The sequence below is a fragment of the Amblyomma americanum genome, chromosome 1 (assembly GCF_052857255.1).
Source record: "Amblyomma americanum isolate KBUSLIRL-KWMA chromosome 1, ASM5285725v1, whole genome shotgun sequence".
NCBI classification, from domain to species: domain Eukaryota; kingdom Metazoa; phylum Arthropoda; class Arachnida; order Ixodida; family Ixodidae; genus Amblyomma; species Amblyomma americanum.
Genome location: NC_135497.1, coordinates 485,167,020 through 485,190,859, shown reverse-complemented (window position 1 = coordinate 485,190,859; position 23,840 = coordinate 485,167,020). Strand labels below are relative to the sequence as shown.

The following is a 23,840-nucleotide window of genomic DNA, read 5'->3' as shown; positions in this document are numbered from 1 at the left end:
GTACATTCGCAGACAGCGGAGTGCGTGGACAAATTCTCTTCCTGTTATGAACTTTGACGAACAGGCATGCTGCCTTATCCGGAATCAAAATTTCGACTACTAGAGAGCGCTCAGTCCTGGTTTCCTTATTTTCCTGCCAACGCTTTTCTATGTTCATGCGACGAACCAAGTATAGCCCAACACGAGGCTTGTTGCGCATTTTTCTATCACAACACGAAGATCAAGATGGGCACTTGACATTCCCTGGGCGCCAAACCTATAGTGCTTTTACTCGAGCGTTGCGCCTTCATCATATTAGTTACCCTGCTCCCAACTTCCCCTTAACTCACTTGGCTACCTACATAATTTTTGCTTACCTAATAGCTGATAGCATGCACAAACGATGTTAAATATTTGTACTTTCAACCTGCCTCTGTCCGGTTAAAAGTGTTGGCATCTCTGAGAAACAGTACTTCTCTATAGATCACTAGTTTTGAAATCGATTTTGTCCTCATTCGTGGAGTGAAAGTGATGTTCAGTATTGCCAATTGCACCGGTCCTAATCAGCCGCCCCGCCTGTTGGTCATAGCTGCTTATTCGCACGCTGGCTCTTCGGAGCAGCACACAATAAGCGCCGAGGGAAGCTTGAAGTGCGGCCACGGAAAGCACCCGCTGATTCGTGCCCGGAACACTTCGGGCCCCGGCGTGTACCCGCCGCGCGCACAGCGTCATCAAGTGCCTGGGGGACTGGCGGTGGCGCCCAGCAGCTGGTGATTCGTCGGACCTGCGGCACGAGGCAGCCTCACCGCCAGCCGGCAATCTTTTGGGTGGCTGATGCATTCGACTCCGCAGTGTGGGGCACCTCGAGCTCGGCGTTTCTCGAGGTCCACAGCTTGCTTGCGCAGGCGGCAGTGCATTGCCGTGAGGTCCTTACCAGCACTGCCTGCAACGACGTGCGCGCGCAAGCACTCGTCGCCGGGCCGCGGAAACAGCTCGCCCAGGGGTGGGGACAATTTTTGAATGAATAATACTTGTTTCAGTATTTCTCTCTAGTAAATGTTTATAATCATCCCGAAGAATTACTCTGTGACGAGTGGTACACTGCCCTGATTTCTTTTCGTCCACTGAATGGTCCAGCATGTTAACCCTCTCAAGTGCACAAGGAAATGAGCGATTACAAACTCAATACAATGATATTTTTTTTGCTTACTATGGCTCTGCAAGCTCTGAAATAATTGACCTGAAGGTTACGAACCATTAAGTTCGCGCAATTCGCGCTGTGCTTGCCAGATTAACCTTTGTGCATTTGACGTGCTGCGGGTATACGGTCTGCGTTAACGTCACGACGAGTCACTGCGTCTGCGCAAGACTTGTGTCTCGTTTTCCGCTATGAAAGCTAGGGATAAGAGAACGCACCATGGTCGTTTGAAATATGGTCGAGGTGAAAGCAGGCGTATTAGCATTTTTAGTTTGCAGCTTATCGTAGCAAATCTGGGTGTTGTTCATTCCCATGCCCAGAAGAAAAAGATGAAGTTTACTCCCAAACCCTTTCATTTATCTGCTCTTCGTAGAAAAAAGAATTCCGTTTAGGTGTGTGTAATGGATTCTTTCTTTTACAAGTGCGTCAGAAATATGCGCATTGAAATTCATCAGTACCGATAAAATCGCAAGTGTTGGGACGCTAACTTTATCTTGGCCTGGTACGCGCTTCAGTAACGCCTACTCCACTCCAGAGTTATTTCGAAATTCCCTTGCTCTGTGCGACTTTTTCTATGTGATTTTTCTTCCAGCTTTCATCCCGGCAATGTCAGTAGAGCGGAGCGCTGCCGATCCAGTTCACCTGATGTGTTTACTCTAGTGAATGCAAGGCTCCTAATTGTCTATGTTCTCAATGACAACCTGTGGTCCAACCTCATCCACGCCTTGCTCCAAGAAATCCAAATCCTATCCGCGTAGTTGTAACGCAGCCTCATGACCGTTGCCGCTGGCAAAAAAGATTATATTTTCTCTCTCTCACGCGCTAAAAGATTTCGCCTGCCATCCTCCTGCGAGACCAAAAGCAACAGTTAGGAAAAGGATTAATTGAACTGCTCACAGGTGCACACTAAGAGAAAAAAAAATCATTTGTATTATGTTACATTTCTCAAGGCGGAAGCGAACCAGCTTAGCTCATGTGCACGAATTCAACGCAGAACCGAACTTCACTTATAATACATAGGGACATATATGTCCCAAGCCACTTTTTCGGCTACTAAAGTTCAATATGCATCGGGGCAACCATTGATTTTCTTTTTACGGTAATTAAAAATCCTAACGGACCTATTTCTGCAACCATTGAGTTAATAACGCACAACAAATATAACAAAAATACACTTCGATTCTCGGGTGAAAGCCGCTGCTCTCCGGGGGCAAAACTGCCTCATTTTAAGGCGACCAGTGACAGTTTTAGCGACCGAGACCTAACTTTCTCGCCGATGTCCGTGGTGATCCCTGTAAGAATTAGAAACCCTTGGAAAAACCCCAAAGGGCTTCAAATAAACGATTCGTCAAACCGTCCCAGCGTAGGTCTTGCGTCAGTTTGAAGAGACGCTCTGTCAATTCAATCTGCGTAGATGATTACAGAATTCAATTAGGGGAATGGTCACTCGCCGCTGCTACACGCGGTGACATTCACAGTCGCTCTGAACATTCATAATATCAACATGCGACTAAATGTTTCGTGGCGTAGCTGCCCCCACCTAGGCCTCGCTTTCGAGTTCAATCGACGGACGTCCATCTTGTCCTGGTAGAAGCGAGGAGGGGCATCAGACGTCACGAAATCCGGTCGCCGGCCGGATCCGCCCGCCCGCACAAAGGTTGAAGTTCAACGAATTTTTCCCCGGTCGCAACCTGGCTGACCCTTACTGTCTGGCCTGTGCGCTCCGGCATCGGCATGCTAGCGGATCAGCACAAAAATGTGCTGATGGCCTACCTCTGTTAGGCCAGGATATATGTAGCGATAGCGCGGCGACTTCTGGATCGGAAGAATTAATATATGAAACCTGTGCATTCACTAAATGCGCCTTTATTATGATTAAACCTTCAGCCGTCGTGGCGGAGTGGTAGCGTCTCTGCCTCAAAAGCAAACTACCCTGGTTCGATTGCCAGCCTCGACGGCATTCTTTTTCGGCAGTGAGTGTGCGTGGGTTTCAGTTGGCTCCCATAGATGCCGCCGCCAAATACGATGGTTAGCCGTTAAGGCCTTAAGGGCGGGTAACGGTAAGGGCAAGGGCGTGTGAGGGCGGCTCCGCGGTGACGCACGTGGTGTGACGTCATTCGAAATGGCGCGGCGAGCGCGCGGCGTCACCCCAGCTGCTGCGGTTGCTACGCAACGGCTGAAGGTCTGTTTATGTGCGTCCTAGGAGCACCGCCACAGCGAAATCGCAAGTCCGTGGCCAGTATAGCTTCCGCTTTCAAAACGATCGTATGACTGCCCGGCAGAGGGGACCAGTAGCATAGCGGACGATGAAAGAACTAACGCGGAACGCGCCGCAGGACCAAAGTTTTACGGTAGTGAAGAGAGCGGAAGGAGGAAAGCGGAGGAAGAGGGCACAGCGATCGCGTGAGGACGGGCTCCATGGCGGCGACCCACGGAGAGATGGCACCATAGCAGCTCGCGCCGTCATCGTTCGCAATGACGTCTTAGTTAAACTAGGCGGCGCACTAGAAGTGCGAGTTATTATCGCCGCGCACTCAAAAATGCTGCCAGGGTGTTGCACGCCCTAAGGCTGTCTATAAACCAGTGACAGACCACGAGATGACAGAAACTGGAGTGCCGCGATTCTCAAAGCGCTGTACCGCCGTCTCTCGAACGTGGACTTTCGGGCTCTACGCGAGGAAACATTGAAAACCAACACTCCAGCTTCCAGCTGCACTTGTCCAAGCTTCCTTCCTCGTCATTAAACCCTTTCTCTCGCCTTACCGGGTACCGTAATTATTGCAAATTCTTTTTATTCGATAGCGTAGGAGCCTTAAAGGAGCAAAACACCTTTTGCTTGCATAACCACGCATAGCTGAACTAAACTGTAACCATATTTAGTCGACAGCGAAGTTGAAGCGTTGTCTATACAACCGTGAAAGCTGCTGGCTGACGGGCATATTTGCTGTGTTCACATGCAGCTTGTTCAGCCAGTACATGTTCGGATCCACGGAAGTGGTGAACCAGGTGAACTCGATCAAGGCATCGTCAAGGATTAACAGCTATGACATCACGAACATGTACGGGACTAAAAACATCGTCATGAACTACACGTAGCTGGCGACTCAAAAAAATTACCGGATTCCACTTAAGTCTGTTTAAGAGCGGAAATGCCAACGCTTTTCCATCTCCTGTTTCTCCCTCCATTATTCATTTGTATTTTCACACTTTTATTTTTTACTTTTACGTTTGCTTATGTTGTATTCTTCTTGGCACTTTTTAAATTTTATCCTTTTGAATTTCTCATTTATTTTTTTCTATTGTTTCAATTTTTTACTGTTTCTCTTTTTGTTCATTATTTTATTAGATATGCAATATGTTCCTTATGGACTGTTGCTTAATCATCTATTACGTTTTATTTTATTTACCATACAAATTTTGACTGACAGTTCGTGCGGACAACTTCCATCCATTCCACTTATGAGTCAAGAAAGGATCACACCTTAAAAAGCCGGCGACCGGCGGCGTCCAAGAAAATCAAGATTGGCTGGCGCCGATTGCGATATCAGTGAAGCTTAGCCAATCGGTGTGTGCCGATCGCAGCTAGGTGTGTATGAGGCCACTAGATGGGGAGGAGCGGTCGCCCAGCCAAGAGCTAATGTACAGTACCACAGTTGCCCGTTTATGCGCATGTTGCTCCCCTAGGCACCCAAATTTTGAGAGAAAGCCGCAACTTTGCATGCGGGAGGCGGACTTGGTCGAGTGGTTAAAACAAGTGCAGGCTCAGTCCGCTTGATTCTGCCTGCCGAACATTCTTTATTGTAAGCATATTTCGGTTGTATTGAAAGACACAGCTTGTTACTAATGCGTCGGCTGCCCCAAGGCATATGTCACTGAGCTACGAAAATAATCGCCATGCGGTGGATCGTGGCGCCATCTGTTGTAAACGCGACAAAGGAAAAAAAATCTTTAGCAATCGGTGAACACTTGTGATAAAATTGCGTGTTATTGATAAGGAAACACCGTTTTAAGTGAACGTGTGCACTCGGACAAAAACAAAATGTCGCATAGCACAACAGTAGGTGTACGAATGGACTGTCAGCAAAGATCTAGTGGTATAGGGTGGAAGTGACCGGGCTTCTCCGCAAAACATTGATGCTTTCTTACAATATGTGATCTTGTTTAGGCAATAAAGGCGCGAGCGGCGCAAGGCAAACAAACGCACAACTCCAGGTACTCATACACTAACTCTAGCCCAGCTTTAAACCCCACTGTCTTGGTAAGTACCGAATTTCTCAAACTTTGCCGCCGTTCCCGCCCATCACTGTCCTCCTCGTTCACCTGCTTCTCTGAGAAGGTAGAGAACAATCGGCCATCTCGTGTAAAGCCACTGCCTGAGTGGCGCGGGAGCGCGACCCCTGATATGCCAACATAGCTACCGGGTGTCAAACTTGTTTGGCTTTTTTATTTATTTTGCCCTGTCGCCATTTGCCTGCGTCGTGCGTTTTCTGTAGTTGTGGCGCCGGCGCTGCTTCACGCGCATTCGCGCGCACAAAATGCCATGCTGCGTGTGCGTGCAGGAATAGCAGATGAAAAGGATATTCAGTTTTCTACATTCATCATAGCAAGTGCGACGAACTGGGCAAGAAGCAGTGGCTGCATAGCACAGGTAGGAGGGACTTTGTTCCGACGAAAAGGACTGTGTTGTGCGAGGTAAACTGCATTTCTTGATGCATCTGCACATTTACGAAGCGTTTATAAAACTCGCGCTTCCACTTGACATAGTTACACTATTTTTTGCCAAGCCATAACTCTTTACTGAGCGGTTGGTCGTCTTGCTGACCGCAGGTGAACAATTAAACTATGCGACGCTCATCGCATTATCTGAATAGGGCAACCAAATGACATGTTGCGATAAGCGTGCTTAGAATCACAACTACGCAGATCCATATTTATCGATCAATCATTGGCAAAGGGCAATACCTTCAGACCATTTCCCAATATTGGTTACGCTACAATTTTGCATGCAGGTCCGTTTCCCGCTCCTTTTATGTTCAGTGCATATCAGAAACGTTCTGACACGCGCCCTTTAGACAACCTCTGCATAGTTGTCCCATAGCTGTCACTAGCGATACCTGCCCCTCCGTTTTGTCTGGAAATTGCGAAGCCTTAGTGATGTCTGCATAAGACGTTTTTAAATTAACGCATAAGGAAGCTGTAGTAATAAGAGACGCCATTGAACCTACTGCGAGGTATCGCGCGTGGAGGCGGGTTCGCGTGCCGTGAGCAGGGTGCCGGCCAGTAGAAGACTGAAATCGGTGGTGAATTGACGTAGAAAGGGGCTAACGGGTGGTGAGTGCCACTAGTTTAGGATCAATAGGCTCTAGCTCCGCCTGGCGGAGGTCACAGCTGTCGCATGCCAGTGCAGTCGGAACAACAGTCATCAGTTGCCTCTCGCTCCTCGGAGTGTTCCGACATACCGGGGGATTGAAAAAACATTCCCACTCCAATGTATGAACAAAAAATACCAAAAGTAAACATTTGAGACTCCAATCAGAACGAACTGTATGGGAAAAGAGGCCAATGCTAAACGCCCAACGCGCCAATGTCATCACATTGTCAACACGAAATGGTATTAAGTCTACCCAAATTTTTCATGTATCCAATATCGCAAAGGAACTCGCATAAATTCAATATCCTTAGACTGAACGCCCCGACAGCTGCTGGGCAGTGCGCAGTCCGGCACAATGGTCCGAAACAAACAAGAAGAGTATTCCGCTTGAAGTGCGCCACCGATGAAGCTCCGCGGCGAAAATTTGAATGGCCCTGGCTGCTGCGAAGTAATGCAAAACTTTTCAAGTTCTCTGGTGCGTACATGATGCGAACCATTTACGCCTGCTCCTTTTTGCGAAGCATGTTCGCCATGAAGATACTTTTCTTAAAGGGGCATCGGGTCTCATTCTAGGTCATGCAGTGTGGGTCGTATGTAATCTCTAGGGCTGCTAACATCCCTATGATGAGGAGATGAGGAAGTTGCTCATATGAGATCTTTCAAGATTTAGTACAGAGCAGCAAAAGGCCTGTAAACTCTCGAAGAATACGGTACGTGAAACCAGAAAGGTTTCCTATTGTGGCACCCTCTGTCACATCGACCGCAGCACCTGAATCCGATTTGCATCCAGGTGCCCCGCGGACTCCTTACCGTTCACTGGTCTTCGCATACTGGCCAGAGCCAGGTCTTTTTACAACCAGTGGCCTTCCTTTATCGCAGCCTGCAAACAACCTAATTCTCAGATTCACCAGACAGGCCACACTATCCAGCGCTGGATCGCACCAGGCCGCAATCTGCTGATGAGAGATCAATATCACTCCCACGCCGTTCCTTGGTAGTAGGATGAGTCCGCGACCAAGCAGGGGGAATATCTCGGCAGTCCTGCCTTGTATTTACGTCAAATGCATCACAAAGCCGGGCTGTTTGCAATCCCAGCGACTGCAAAGTGACTTATGGCATGAGGGGCAGCGCAAAAACAAGAGGACGGACAAAGAACAAATACACTCGCCACAGACGCTTTTGGATCACAGATACCGACTTGCCCAAGTTTCCACCCTTCCATCTTAATCCTTCACTCCAATATCACTTTCGCCGAGCTGTATTTTCTTCACGTGAATTTACTGCACTTTTCACGGCACTTTTCACGTTTTCCCTATATAGAAGTCAGCAGCACCGGCGTGGGAACGAAATGAAATACGTACCGAATTGGCTACTGAACGAGAGAGGCAGCTATTTTCGAAGTACAACTGTGCAAACCTTTTCACTTTCTTTGCAAACCTCTTTTCAATCATATTACTGTAGAAACAAACTTTTATGCAAAAATGTTGTATTTTCTGCGGTCTGCTGCCTGGAGAACCAAGGTTACAGGGCAGAGAATGGATCAATTTATTTTAATTAGCGCAGGGCGCTGCTTTATAACCACACTTTTCACACAGTCAACGCTTCATTGTCTTGCAGTTATCATGCCTCCTTCAAAGGTTTTCCTCCATTCCCCAACGCTGAGTGCTTTCCGATTTCGCTCATTTTCTTCTGCAGTGCTCAGTACACTGTAGAAAATGCTCCGCTGACAGAGAAACCTACTAGTAATGCGTTGCCGGATGGTTTTCCGCAACATGAGGTAGGGACTAAATGTCAGAAGCAGAGACTCCGTATGACGACTGTCACATTCTTGGTAACGGAAAGCCACGCCATGCTATGCACGAGAACGAAATTGTTTTTTTTTTCACAAAGAATGCGTCTGCTTTGCTCTTGCATTGCTCTTGCATCTTTAGTAAAACAGCGCGAACAACGTAGGACAAGATGAAGGAGGACACAGGACAGCGCCCGTCCTGTGTCCTCCTTCATCTTGTCCTACGTTGTTCGCGCTGTTTTACTAAAGATGCATCTATACCAACTCGCCCAAATGAACGTTCTACTTTGCTTTGCTCTTATTAAAGGTTCCGCAATGTGTCTGCATACTTCCTCTGTTCACTCGGAAGTCATTTCATCTAGAGCGGAAATGATCTCTATTGTAATTATGTACTTTCTGTAGTACATGAACATGCGTCTTCATATAGCTTCTGCCCACAATGTTCATTGCAGATGTATCCGTCCATGTGTCGAAGCAATAAGTATTATGTACAAGACTTTCCTTTGCGCATGTTACGTATCGCATGCATACAAAGAATGCAGCTTAGAATGAAAGAGTGGTAAGTGTTTGGGTGAGTACAAGTACATACGTTTTATTTTGATGAAAAACTACACACATTGTACCTCTGCATATTGGTGTCGGACCCATCTGAAAAGCATAAAAAAGCCTCATTTATTACTCACACAACACCAATTATAATTGTTGTGAATAACGCCCTACACACTAAACAAACGAAAACTGGAACGGGGAACACAGTATAAGCGCGCACTAACAACTGAGATTTATTCTGGTACGAGGGTACATAAATACATTTCATGCACATGCTGAAACAATCAATTCATTGCCAACAGCTGTGTTGCACGCTCCTTCGTTTCTTGATTAGATGTAACTCCTCACTTGATAACAACACCGAGGGTGTGCTTACGCACTCGTCTTCACCACCGGCCTCCCATATATCAACGGCTTCTTTTATTTCTCTTTCTTTCTTTGCCAGAGCTAAAATTGTAACAATAGTGAAAAACAGCGCTAAAGAAGAAGCCGGAAGGCGAAACGAGGAAGTGACAGGAAAGAGCGCTGACTGACAACTGAATTTATTGAGCGAAACTCGCGGAATATATAGGAAGGCAGTGGCAAAGATAGTCATATGCAGTCAACGTCACATGATGCAAAGAGCCAAAAAGCGATAAAAAACAAAACAAGGTGATAAAGCCAACAGTGAACTGAATCTCAAAAGGGGTGGTAACAAAAAGGAAACTACACTCAATGACTAAGCAGAGATAATGTCACATGGTGTAAAGAGCCATAAAAGCGATAAAGCCACAACAGGGAGAAAAGGCTAAAAGTCCGCAGAAACTCAAAGGGATGGCAATAAAAAAATACATGTTGACTTAAACAGTTAATTACACAAGGTGTAAAGAGCCATAAAAACCGACAAAACATCCATAGCAATAAACAAGGGTAAAATAGATAAAAACTGAAGAAATGGAATTGTAGAAAGAATAAAAAATTGACAGAATGTAGCACCGTAAGGCTAAAAAAATTCACAGACCTTAACAATAAAACGATGCAACAGTGACACTCAACGATTGAAACACGCGTAGTTAACAATAAAAATTTTAGCAATGTTGCTCCAAAAAGGCAAGTTCACTCCCGTACAAGGATTTAGACGCGTCACTGACGCATTCCAAGCCCTTTCTTTTTATAAAGAAAGCTTCCTTCAATTCCCGGGCTACACTGTCTCTACTCCTATCAAGAAGTACAGTTTCGCGTAAACGAGGCATGCATTTACACTCCTTGCAATGAAGCGCTAGATTAGAGCCAGTGCCTTTTTCAAGTGAGCGGTCATGTTCCCTTAAACGTTCGTTCAAGCACCTTCCAGTTTGTCCAATATAAACTTTGTCGCATGTAAGCGGTATCTGGTAAATCACCCCTACCCTACACCTGACGAACATGTTGGCATGCTTTACGCCACAGGTTTGCTGTCTCGGCTTTTCGTTATTTATCCTGTGACACAACGTAGCTAGCTTGCAAGGGACAGAAAAGACTACGGGAATCTCATATTTATTCGCAACCCAGTCAAAACGCACTACAGGATTCGTAGACAGAAAATTTCTGTAGTCTGTAGTCTTGTCGTATTTTGGGCATGTCTTGTGTAGTCTGTCTTGTCTTTTATAGTCTGTCTTGTCTTTTATAGTCTGTCTTGTCTTTTATAGTCTGTCTTCTGTAGTTTGTCCTGTCTTTTGTAGTCTGTCTTGACTTCTGTAGTCTGTCTTGACTTCTGTAGTCTGTCTTGTCTTCTGTAGTTTGCCTTGTCTTCTGTAGTTTGCCTTGTCTTCTGTAGTTTGCCTTGTCTTCTGTAGTGTGTCTTGTGTAGTGCTCGTACACTGTGTAAAAGTCGTTACTGTGTCACCTGTCAACACAGAATTTGTGTTCTGGAGTAGGCAATTCACAAAAACGCACAGCTTGTTAATGGTCGCCTGTCAATTAACACAAGCTTTGTGCATTCCAGAGTAATTCGTGCACAAAACCACTAGAATTGAAATGAAAATGATCAATATTTATTTACTGTTTCGTGCTTTTTTTTCGAGCTTGCTGATGCATGCTGTCCAGCGTTGTCCTGGCCGCAGGTTGCTAGACACATCGCCCATGAGCCAAGAAAAGTGGTTTTTGTCTTGGCTGAAAAAAAAGAAAAAATAGAGATCACCGCTGCTGCCTGCGCAAAAAGAATGTGAAAGCGTTGACGCCTCCTCGACACTGGTCGCCTTTCAAATTTGGCGCCATGGTTGTTTTCTCGTTGACTTGATTGGTTATCAATTAATTCTTATTTTACCCTCATTTCATCCCAGCAACGATTTCGAGTTTTCAAATTTTCCTCCATGGATCGTTCCTGCCCACTCACTGAATACCCGCCCAGTCTAATCAACCGTTCATTGCCTTTCGCTTCTCAATATTTGCCTAATTGCCTCTAATTTATCATTCTTCTTCCTATCTCCTGGTTAAGTATAGGACACTTATCACTGGTCACGTGATTGCTCATTTCGAGTTTTCAAACTTGGCGCCAAGCTTTGGCTTTGTCCATACTTCCAGTTTTTCAAACTTGGCACTATGCTGTAGCTCCACCTACTTTCAGCGTTTTCAAATTTTGCGGCACTTTTTCAATGGCCCAGCCACTTTTTGGACATTTTTGGCTGTAAATAATTATCCGATTATGAAATCTTATTTTCGAGCAGCATCCTCACATCATCCTCTGCCAATTACACAACCAATCGTATGACGCTATCTCTTCTGAGTTGCCCACAACTGCTGCGGACACGATCCCCTGCAACATAGCCTAGTAAACTTCACTTTATTCAAAATGTTGTAATACTGAACAAGGCTTATGACTGGCCGAGTTGGTACGGACTCACCTTAAAACCAGCCAGAACACAGAAGAAGACATGAGCTCAAGAGGCGGGACTAACAAAACTCTAATTGAAGATTTTGATTATTTGATTTGTGAGGGTTTAACGTCCCAAACCGACTCAGGCTATGAGGGACGCCGTAGTGGAGGGCTCCAGAAATTTCGACCACCTGAGGTTCTTTAGCGCGCACTGACAACGCACAGTACACGGGCCTCTAAAATTTCGCCTTCATTGAAATTTGACTGGTGCGGCCAGAATCGAACCTGCGTCTTTTGGGACAGCAGCCGAGCGCCATAACCACTGAGCCACCGCGGCGGCATCATTGAAGGAAAGCCGCAAAAGAAGACCCGCGAAGAGATACAAGCGCACAATAACCCAAAGCAGTGAAAGGGCGAAGTGCAATCAAAGGTCAATGGCATACTAATGAATCATCTAAAAAAGCAAATTCCTTACGGTGAAGGTTTACCGATGGCTTAGCCACACGTGTCCTTAGCCTTACCGATGTATTAGGCCTCAACTATCTACCGACAGATTTATCCCTTCCATAAACCACTGATGTGTCGTGGAAATTAGGCGTGCAAAGAGACAGGTCATCCTCAGATTTTCATTCACAAGATTGAGGATGCAGTGCCAGATTAGAATTTGCCTTCCCCCTATAGAGTGAAAGTACTCAGTCAGGTGCAAATTCAGATATCTGCCTGTCTGCCCACATTAGTTGCAGCCATAAGGCAGTGGAACGCAATAAACTCCATTACTTTTGCAAGTGGTGAACCTTTTTTTGTGACACTGTCCATTGTGGACAAGTACCCAGTTTTATCAAGCCTTTTTAATGGCGGCACAAAGGCCTCCTGTCTTGCACTTCGCTGTTAAGACTACAGCAGCATTACGCTTTCCCGCGACTTTCTTGAGACTGTGAAATACTGTGGAGGTAAGGTGTATCAGCATCATCGGAGTATGTGCTCCTTACCCTCAAGCGAGTGAAAATATACTATGACAGGTTGTTGAGATGGGCAAGTGGGAACCCAGCTGCTTGCAAACCTGCTACAAGAATGCGTCCTCAGCAGTGATGGCATGACTTATGTAAAGCTGATGTCATGCATAAATTGCACACCCATCAAGTGTTTCCATCTTTACTGACCTTAACCAGCGACAAATACACCTCTTCACCATCCTGCCCCAGCAACGAGTGGTCCGACTCGTACCTAAAAAGAGCCATCCCCGATCTTTAGCTGTAGCCCCGACAAACATATTCGTCCAGAAAGCGCAAGTCTGCATCAAGAAACTGCTAACGGTTCTGCTTAGGCAATTCTGATGTAAAAGACAGGCCTTGACCGCATGCCTTAAAGACTCCTAAAACATCTTGTGCCAACTTATCTGACCCTCTATGTCCAGAAAAATTAGATAGTCACGAACATAACAAAATGCTACTATTCCAAGGTCTTCCAAACAGGGCTCTAATGCCTTATCGACTTTAGACAAAAAAATGTTGCTGAGCAAAGTTACGACCTGCGTGTAAATACCTCCCTGCCAACTGACAAATGCAGATTTGCAGTAAAAGGACAACAGCCCCATGAAGCCAGCAACCGAAATCACGCAATCATCTGTAAAAGCATGTTCATTGTTCACCCTGATGCAGTTTGCACATGCCTCAGAGGTCTATCATGTGACAATGAATAGTGCAGGCCCTCTATGTCGATGCTCACTGCAGAGCACCTGCCCAGGTTGCTGTCCACAAGAAACTAGAACTCCACAGAACTCCACTTTTGTGAGTTGACAAGGCGGTATTTACATCAGAAATCAGGCATATGCAGAGGGTCCCAGGTTTCACTGTTCCTCCGCGACAATCTTCTGTCCAGAGTCGATACCGCATCACAGCCCTGTTTGGAAGACCTCGGTATAGTAGCATTTCGTTATGTTGATAGCTACCTAATTTTTTTTTTTCACAAGGAGGGCTCATATAAGTTGACACAAGACGTTTTAGAAACCTTTAGGCATGTGGTCAAAGCCTATCGTTTATGTCTGAATTTCACTAAGCATAACCGTTTGTAGCTTCTTGACTTAGACCTGCGCTTTGCGGACGACCACATATGTTGGCGCCACAGCCCAAGATCAGGAAGCCTCTTAGCTACAAGTTGAACCACTCGAGGCTGGTGAAGGACAGGTTGGCAATCGCATGCATCACGACCGCTTTATGGAAGTCGTGCCATCACAGTGTTTAGAATGCATTCTCAGAGCAGGCTTCCAAGCCAATGGCACCTGGGTTCCCACTTGCCCATCTCGCGCACCTGTCAGAGTGTTTTTTTACTCCCTCGAGGGAACGGAACACCATTCACATGATGCTGACGTAGCTTAGCAGCACAAAAAGACGGGCTCTATACCTTACCTCCACGCCATTTCTCACCGTCCCAAGAAAGTTGCACCAAAGTATGATGTTGCTGTTGTCTTGACCGCTAAAAGTAAGGTAGGAGCCCTTTGCTTCTTCGTTCAAACTAGGCTTGATACAACTACGGGTAATCGTCCGCTATGCACAGTGGCAGATAAAAAATGTTCACCACTTGCAAAAGTAAACGGGTTTTTTGCATTCCACTGCCTCGTAGCTGAAACTACTATGGGCAGACAAGCAGATATCTGAATGTGCGCCTGGCTGAGAGCACTTTCACTGCATAGAGAGGAAGGCGAATTTTCACGTGACACTGCACGTTCAATCTCGTGAATGCAATCGGAGGACGACCTTTCTCTTTGCACGCCTGATTTCTGCGGCACATCAGTGGTTTAGGGAAGTGATAAATCTGTCCTGATATAGTTGAGGCTTACTACATCATTAAGGCTAAAAACAAGTGCCTGGCTAAACCGTCGGTGAACCTTCACTGTAAGGAATTGGTTTTTTAGATGGTTTACTAATACGTCAGTGCCTTTCGATTGTTTTTTGCCCTCTCACTGCTTTGGGGTTTTGCATGCCTGAATCTCTTTGCAGGTCTTCTTTTGCCACTTTCCTTCAATAAAATTTCAGTTGTTAGACCACCCTCATCTTGTGCTCATCTCTTCTCCTGTTTTGTGTCTTCCGGCTGGTTTTGAGATGTAATACTGAATGCCGGAAGACAGCCATTTTAGAGTCAAGTGCACTTATAATGGCCACAGCTATAATGAATGTTCATTTATTACAAAAAATAGTGCTTACTTCATTAATTTATGCATGAAGTATATGACACTGCATCAGAATAAAAAAGACTAAACCTCTAACCCTCATGGCCAAACTGCAGTTACAGCAAACAAAGGACACCATAAACCTGCCCCACATGCAAAAGCTTGCACTTCAGGCCAATGCAGAAATAAGATCAGATTACTTCTCAAACTGCATGACACTGCCACGCAAAGTAAAGATTGTGACAGGCAATAAAGGAGCAACAAAAAGTGAACTGTAGGTAGCAGCCAATCTCATGCAGACAAGCTACAAGGTCAGGCCAACATAGACTTGGAAGAAATTTGAAAAAAAAGCCACAACTAGCACATATTAATTTTTATTGTTTTCACAGCCCTTTAAACAGCAAATACTTTCCTGAAAAAACATAACAGAAGCGGCAATTTTTTTCGGCAATCAATTTTTTTCATGTACTTCATTGTTCTTGAAGCATGGGCGGGCATAGAGTAGCCAGATTAGTGCATGCGTTCCTAAACAATGCCATGCCAAAAACTGTACTTACAGAAAAAGCTTGCCTTACTGAGTGAATACCACTGGCCATCCACTAATTTCCCAGCCTGCTCCAGGTCCCTGGCAAAAATCACACGCAACTTGGTGGCTTGCACAGCTTCCATGCAACTCTGGGTCTTTAGCTGGAAAAAAAATTGAGGGATCAGTGAGATATCAAATTTTACATGCATTGCTTTGTTTCAATGACCGACTCAGAAAAAACAGCGGTTTACGTGAGCGCAACTATTTTTTCACACTAGATTTCTACAGTAAACCACGTTTATCCCGAACTATTTCACACTGAATTGCTGCACGGCCACAGCACTACTACTCTATGTTTTCAAATGCTTGTTAGCTCGGAGCCCTTGGGCTTGCACTCGTTAATGCAGAAAACCTCGGAAAGGGCAACCAGAGCTTCGAGCTTTAAGCCATAGGTATTCAGAAGCTCAGTGGTCTGTGGGAGAACTTTTGGCTGGGTGACACAGTAGCAAACGCTGCTCCAGCTACTTTCACTCCATTGCAAAAAACTCGCACAGCAGAGACCTGTCCTCCATTTTGCATTGCAGAAACAATCACTGAAATTCAAAGCACGCATACTAAATGCACACCTACCTTCCAACACATTTTCATAATAATGGGTATAATTATTGGAATGAAATACCAGTCAGTACATGTAGTTTTCAGTTTATCCAAAAATTATAGGCAACCGACCAACAATAAACATTAAAAGAGAAATAAAATAACCAGAATTGTTTAAAAAATCTGTCAGAAGAATTATGTGACATCCACTACACTCGAGCAGTTCTTTGGCTTTGTGCACCTTCAAACCACACTTCCTTACAGGCAAATTTGCACAGAAATTGCATTGAACCTAATCTTTAGGAATCTTTATTGGTGCAACAGTAGGGAAAAACCAGCTTTTACTTTTTCAAAACGAAGGGTTCTACACATTGCATCACAAGCGCAGATAGTGCACTTGAGTCCCCTCTTATGCTTAAGCAAGAAACAGGAACAGAGATATCTTGACTAAATCAAAAAGAGGAAGTGCAATGCATGTGTAATGCAGAGAAGATATAGGCAATACCACACTAAAACACTGGGAGGATTCCAAGAGTAGGTTAATGAATGAATGGGTGGCAATCAGATGTCTAAATGAGATTAGGAAATTTGAAGAAAAAGGGTGGTAGCATGTGGCACAGGACACAGTTACCTAAAATGAACTAGAGAACCATTGTTCTGCACTAATTTTAACAGCACATTCACACGACAGACAAAATCACTAACTCCAGGAACGGACTGCGCATCATGCAACTCAATGTCAATCACCATTGGAAATAGCACCAGAACCGCAGACTGCACATGAGGAAAAGTAGACAAATGTTTGCTCTCAACTTTGAGCAGCAGTCCGCTGCGCTTTTAAGAGCAAAGCTCTAAAGTACGGCAACATTGGCACTTTGTTTTACTGACATGAGGGTGCTTGTGAGCGTGCAAGTCCCATGTTTGTTTTGCACCAAATGTGTTAATTGCGAGGTATGTTTAACTAAAGAGGGGCATCTAACATGGGCATCAGCTCTTCCTTACTTCCCTTCCATATCCCTCCCTTATATCACGGTTCAAGTGTCCACCAAAATGTGAGACAGTTAGTGTTACATTTCCTTGAATTTTCCGTCAACTAATTTTAAATTTTTCAATTATACAGCTTCAAGAAGGTAGAGGTACAAACTGTGCAGTATAACCATGAGCTATAGCAATAAACCAGCAATAAATCTGTGCTGACAGCAGCTTGCCCAGTGCATTGCAAGGATGCTATACTATACAAGGATTGGTGTCATCGGGCAATGTTACATTACTGACTGACAATTTGGTCTCTGTATCAGAAATACTGGTAAACCATAATTGTAGAGCACAATGTTTTTAAAGGGATAAATGAACATATAGGTCCTTTTCTAGGACACATATGCATACCAGGCAACAGGTGTGCAATGTCAAAGCACGTTTATGTTAACAGCAGCTGCGTCAAGAGCTACATCAGCGACTATATTTTGTACAAGTCTACAGTTCCGGTAATTACAAGCTGAGGTACTGCTGTGAAGTCTATGTAGATTTTCATGCATTTCTAAACCTAGCTGCAAGCCTATATGGAAAATATTTTTCTAAATAGGCAGCTAAGATATGCTTCACTGAAAAAGAATAACTACCATGAACGGATCAGGAGGGATGACACAGCCGAAGGCAGGAAGCACGCATGGCCCAATAGATGCTAGCCGCTGGCAACTGCAAATAAATACATCCAGAGCAACAGCTGTCCGTGGCTGTAGCCATGTCATGAATGACAAGAGAGGAAATCATCTACTGCTTTAAAAACTAAACATAGACGTAATATAAGTAAATAAAAAAAACAATGAGCTTGCACATGACAAAACAAATGAACAGATTTTATGAAATGCACCCATATACATTCTTTGAGAAGAGTCACAATAACGGTTATAACCACACTGAAAGATGAGCTGGCTGAAATACCGCACACCAATTTGAATATAGGATGTGCAGGTTTTCATTAATTCCTATCATGCTGACTTGCACCAATGTCTAGGTATTAAATTGAAAGTTGCAACCAGTCTGTCTTGGTTAAATGAGGAGAGAGAATGGAAAAAAGCATGCCTTCACTAGCAAGAAGCTTGATATCTCACAGCACAGCTTAGCATCATAGAAAAATTGCTAGCACATTTAACAAATCTGCATACAATTAAAAGCTGCACAAATTTGTCGACTGGCAATGCAAGTAAGGGCAAGAGAAACAAAAAAACCCTGAGCAAAATAGTGCGGTGTCTGATCGCAGCTGGCCTAGCGCGAGCGCTCCGCCGCGCGGCACGTCTCGCTCACCGTCTTCTACGCAGTGCAAATCCATGCTTTTTCACCGAGTGTCGAAGCGCTAGCAAGCGAAAGCATAACTCTGTTGTGATATCTGGTGCCATTTTTATTTACCACGGCACGCGAGTACTAAATGCACATAAAGACAATGAGAACAACACTTGTCATGCAGGATATAGGCCCTGCTTTTTTGGCGCCGCATTATAGCTGCGGCAACCGCAGGCGGATTGCCTCCACTCACATCCCTATATAGCCGCATACAAATAGCGCGTGTGAATAAAGATCATTAGCAAAGAAACGCAGAGCGGGACTCACGGCCCATGCGATTCATCCAGGCTTAGTAAAACGGCGCAGGAGTCTTCGTTCCCTTTACAGATGACAAGACGTCCCAGCACTGTCTTTCATCATGGCTTACCCGTTGAAACTCGCCAATGTTGACAGTCCGAAATCCTGGTCGTTGGCTTCCAAAACACACTCCTGCTCACGTTCCTATGGAATGAGTTCTTCACACGTGTCCGCCGTACAAGTACTCAAGCAATGCCTCAAAGAGGCAAATAATACAAAACACGACGCGTCGGTTGCGCTGCAATGGCGCCGACGGCTGCGCTTTCGTGTCGGTGAACAATTGAAACCGACAGAAAACTTTGTTTTTTAAGACTGCATTTATTTTAAATTATTTTAAAATTATTTAAGAATACTAAAGCGCTTTCAGTTACTTTTTCTGGCATGTCGTTTGTAGAAGCTGCGGTCCTGTGATCCCTGAAGTGACCCGGATGCCCTAGCAGACGACGGAGCAGACGACGGTGTTGACAGAATGCAATTTCGTTTGATGCCAGATAAAATCACTACGTTGCGACAAGAACAGCGAATAAAAGCGCCGTATCTCAAGCTGGCGATTATCGTGGATAAGTAGAACGCAATTGGCACGATGGAGAGTAGTTGCGAAGCATTAATTCGCGCGACACTGGCACGCTCACCGGAGATCATGAAACTTAACAGCTTAATCGGTGACCAGTACAAGCGGATTGCTTTGATATCAACTGCGTTAAGAAACTACGTCGATACTTGCGTCTCACTTTAGCTAATATGCAACAGCGGCTAGCGCTCGCCGCATCCAGATCGCGTGTAGTTTAACAAGCAAGAGCCCACTAGCGCATAGAAGAAGCCGTGTTTTCGAGTTCGTATCGTTACGATAAATACGAGCTGTTTTGGCATGTACTGGAATTGAAGTTCTCAGCCTGTGCGTCACGGACGGTGACGATGGCGTCGCGGACGATCTTAACTAAGACTCGCCGCAACGCAGCCGATAACCCAAGCATATGGGCGTTAAAGGTTGTTCACCAGTACAGGAAACGTGGGCATAAAGTATCGCTCAGTCGCAGCGCCAGTCGCTCGCTGCTCGATTTGCTAGCCTTCCGAGTGAAGGTCGCTAGCTGTTGAGCCAATCAGTGAGCAAGCCGGAGTGAGCGAGGCGAGATTTCGGGAACGACGCCGCCCGCGGTCGCGCCGGGCAATGAACCACGCGCTACCCCCTGGCTGCCCTAGTCGTCGCTAAGCCTAGCCTGTTTCACATCGATGCAGCAGCTGAGTGCACTTCGAAACTGGCTAGCGCTGAGGTGCTGCTCTTGTCATCGTTTTACTGTGAACCTCGTCTCATAGTAAAACAAAGATATGCTCGGTTTCCGTGACACCTTCAGGAGCAGAGCCATCTGAGGCCAGGAGTGCCGTGATTGAGCAGCAGCAATTAAAGGCGCCGTGGGGAGACATTTGTTTGTATTCCTGTTATCGCTTCTAACAACGACCCGATATTGGACAACGATACTCCATCCGACGACTTAGTATGGACTTGAACAAACATTACTGTCGCATTTTGCTGACGCTGGCGGCCGGTATTCAGGCTGGCATGCCGCGCCCGTACGTTATCATGTCGCTCAACTGTATGGCCGTGGTGCACATCAAAGCCCCCAGACATCCTCCTTTTCGCTCAGATTCTCATAGAACACAGTCACACTGGGACCAGAGTAGTTTAGAGGACCGAGCGCGGGTGCACAGGAGCTAGACTGCGTCAAAGCAGGCGAAACTCTTTAAAGCGCGCGGTTGACGTCAGTCCCAAGTCTTTATTCTCATTTTGACCGAGAATCAAATCGGTTCAAACTCGCCGGCCGCCGCATTTCACCTTCGGCTGCATACGCTGCTGTCTATATTTAGCGACATTTTCGTGTCACCGTCATGAAATTTTCAGTGAAGGCAATGAACGACGTCGTAAAGTATTTTTTTTTTGCTATTTTATGATCAGCACAACGTCACTGCCGCTAAAAAATTCTCCGCCAACACTGCATCAGCGTTGGACTTAAGAGCGTTAGCTACGAGAGCTTCAAGTGTTTAGATCAGGGTGCTAGATCGGGGTGCTCAGCAAACGTGGAGAAGACAAAATACAAACATCTGAGGGCGTTTCGTTTCGGAAACATTCGTTCTAAGATACAAGCAGCGTCATCTACTTCAAAGATTTTGCACTACTATTGCGATTTACAGCCACCTTCGCTATATCCGGTGTGTTTCCTCATATATCAGTTAACGAATTTTATAAACGTGTGCATAACAACAAGACGAATTGTTTGACCGCATCCGGAACCCTCTGCGACAAATGATTAGGCCTTATGGCTGTCTGGAAGTGTCCGGAATGCACGGTTTGGGTGCGAAAAAGTCGCCGGTGCGAATCCCACACATATTTTGGGCTTCATCTAAATATTTATTTTATCCTCAGGAACATGACAAGTCAAATGACACCACTTCGATCGTTATGCGTCAAACGGGCGGCCCCCAAATTTGATGCAAATGGGGGTCCCCGGGGTTCCACTTCGATAGCCGCTATACTGGCATATGTAAAACGGATCGAAGGTATCTGCGAAAACTGAGGCTCTACGCGCCCGCTGTTGCTTTGTGATATAGTGTGGTAACTGTCTTGGTCAATTTGACCTTCCCTACAGACAGACGTGTCCTTGACAAACGTAAGTAGTAAGGGCTTACACTCTTGAAACTGAAACGCGGAAAAATGATATCGGGCTTGCTTTGAACATTTATACAGAGAACTGCGTGCATGTACACACATGCTGCCTTTGTGTAGCCGGATGGTCATGGCGAGTAATTTTCCCTGATTGACGATTAACGACATTCTTTTCCGCGACACATAGAAGTGTCCTTGGCCTTTTCTGCGCATGTAGTAGTAGCCGTACATTATGTTACATGGCTTGAACATGTCACAGAAGCCAAGAGGACACTGACTTTTAGTAGCGCCATTCGACTTGCGCACACCGATTGGTGTGCAGGCGCTGTCGTGGCTGCAACTACATGCCGCCACCGCAAGCGCGTGCGGATACGCAGGCACCGCTGGCTTCGTCGCTTGTGCATTACAGCTCTTTGGGCTTTCAAAGCCGCATTATACTCTTGAGCATGCACTACTTTCGTCACATTGTCATGTGTGAACAGAAGGGAATTAGGTGAGTGCTTGAGCAGTGCCTCTCCTCTAAGCCAGTTCTCGTTCGGTGAGAGAGCCAGGTCGCGGGAAGCGAGTTGAAAACTCGATTCGCCAATGTGAATGAGCACTTCATTTCGCTCGGTTCCCGTCACCAACAGACCAGAGCACCTCGCATCCTCTTCGCGACTCGCCACAGTGAACGCGCTTTGAAGCATCTTTGGTCAATTTGATCCTATCGCTGTCACACGACAGCACGACGGTATTTCTAGAATTCTGCAGTAAAACAATTACCCTCAGCAGGAGTCTGTCGTATGACACATCCCACGATAGGTATCTATCGCGTGGCACAATCCACGACAGGTATCTGTCGCGCGACTCATCCCACGATAGGTATCTGTCGCGCGACTCATCCCACGACAAGCTGTTGTGTCGCGCGACAGGCCGCACGACAGGTACTTTTGTCGCGTGAAAAGAGGCGCGATAGAAGTCTGTCGCGCGACTGAACCCACGACAGGCAACTTTGCTGAGGCACGCAATCTCTGTCGCGCGGCACGACTCCCTCTGTCGCGCGACAGTACCTGCGAAAGAAACCTGTCGCGCGACAAATGCTGCGACAGGGACCTTCTTCGCACGAAAAAATGCAGGAAAGATGTCTGTCGTGCGGCAGAAACTACTACAAACAACTTTGTCGCGCGAAAGCACCCTCGACACGAAGCTTGTCGCACGACAGAACGCACGACAAGACAGCTTGTCTTGAGACACAAAATTGTGTCGCGCGACAGATGCGCGACAAAAAAATTCTGTCGTGCGTTTTGATCGGGAACCTTTTTCAAATTATGTGCTACCCGGTGGGAATACGGGATAACGGCTGGCCTCACCCTCCTATTGCTTTCGTGAGTAACTTTCTTCTCCTTGCCTTTAACTTTTTGAAGCAGAGTTTCAGACACTGCCGAAATCACAGTCTGCGGAAAACCTGCCTGCAGTAACAGTGCGGACTGCAGTTGGAAGCTCTCTTGCATGCAATGCTCGCATGATTTTGTTAGTGCAGATCCTAATCCGGATGTGGCTATGGCTCGTTTAACTGTTTTTGAGTGAGCTGACTCGTAGGACAACAGCTCTTTTTGACTTCAAGGCTTGTACATCCAACAGTATCTATCTCGTACCAAGGATAGTTCCAAGTCCAAAAACTGTAACTTGTTTTTCTGAGGAAATTCACAAGTGAATTCCAAAACATGGCTCAGCTCATTAAATGTATCTAGAATTTCATTTACAGTGGCTCTATAAGCTGGCGCGTCTTGCTTGGCTAACACAACTAAAAAATCGTCGACATACCTGAAAACCTTTAAAACTTTGCTCTTGTCGAACCTATCGTCCAGATTTTTGTCAACTGCTGCTAGAAAAATATTACTTAACACTGGCGCTACACAGGACCCTATACAAATTCCTTTCTTCTGTATGTACACCTGATTGTCAAACTCGACCACAGTAGCACTAAGGTAGAATTCCAACAAAGAAAGAAAACTCTCCATTGAGATACCCGCTGAATTTTGAAACAACACACCTTTCTTTTCAATGCAAGACTGAACAGCTGAGATCAACTCTTTGTGTGGAATGGAATAGAAAAGGTCCTTGTCATCTACCGAAAACATGTTTCCAATGCCTTTGCGGGATTGAAAGAAAGCTATAATTTCCGTCGAGTTCTTCGTGCCGAAGGGATCATCAACGACAAGCGAGTTTAAATGCCTTAACAGGTATTGGCTAATAATCCTTTGGTAAGTGTAGCGCTCAGTAACAATACACCTGAACGGAACCTCCTCTTTGTGAGTCTTTGCAGTAAAAACATGCTAAGACTCTTTTCTCTGCACTTACTTATAGTGTTTGCCAACTGCACCAGTTCCAAGTTATTGCAGAGGGCGACAGCTCGCGACTTCACTTTACTCTGCTTGAGGCTCGTCTGAGTGAAGTTCTTTTCCACCGCACAGCGGGTCTTTTCTCTGTAGATACCAGGCGGCACCACAACAAACCCTCCTTCCTTGTCTGATTGCAGTAACCGCAGATGTCTATCCTT

At 45.7% G+C, this 23,840-nt stretch overlaps 1 long non-coding RNA gene across 2 annotated transcripts; it reads right to left on the bottom strand.

Moving 5' to 3' along the window:
• Nucleotides 1–8,958: 8,958 nt before the first annotated feature.
• LOC144105095 (uncharacterized) lies at nt 8,959–18,919 on the bottom strand. 2 transcript variants are annotated; one of them, XR_013308703.1, is made up of 5 exons: nt 18,613–18,919; nt 17,625–17,700; nt 15,440–15,569; nt 10,904–11,013; nt 8,959–8,985 (listed from the first exon to the last, which is right to left on the bottom strand). It is a non-coding gene; the product is annotated as an uncharacterized LOC144105095 (long non-coding RNA). The 2 variants fall into 2 exon arrangements; XR_013308707.1 differs by lacking the exon at nt 8,959–8,985 and adding an exon at nt 10,719–10,747.
• Nucleotides 18,920–23,840: the final 4,921 nt, after the last annotated feature.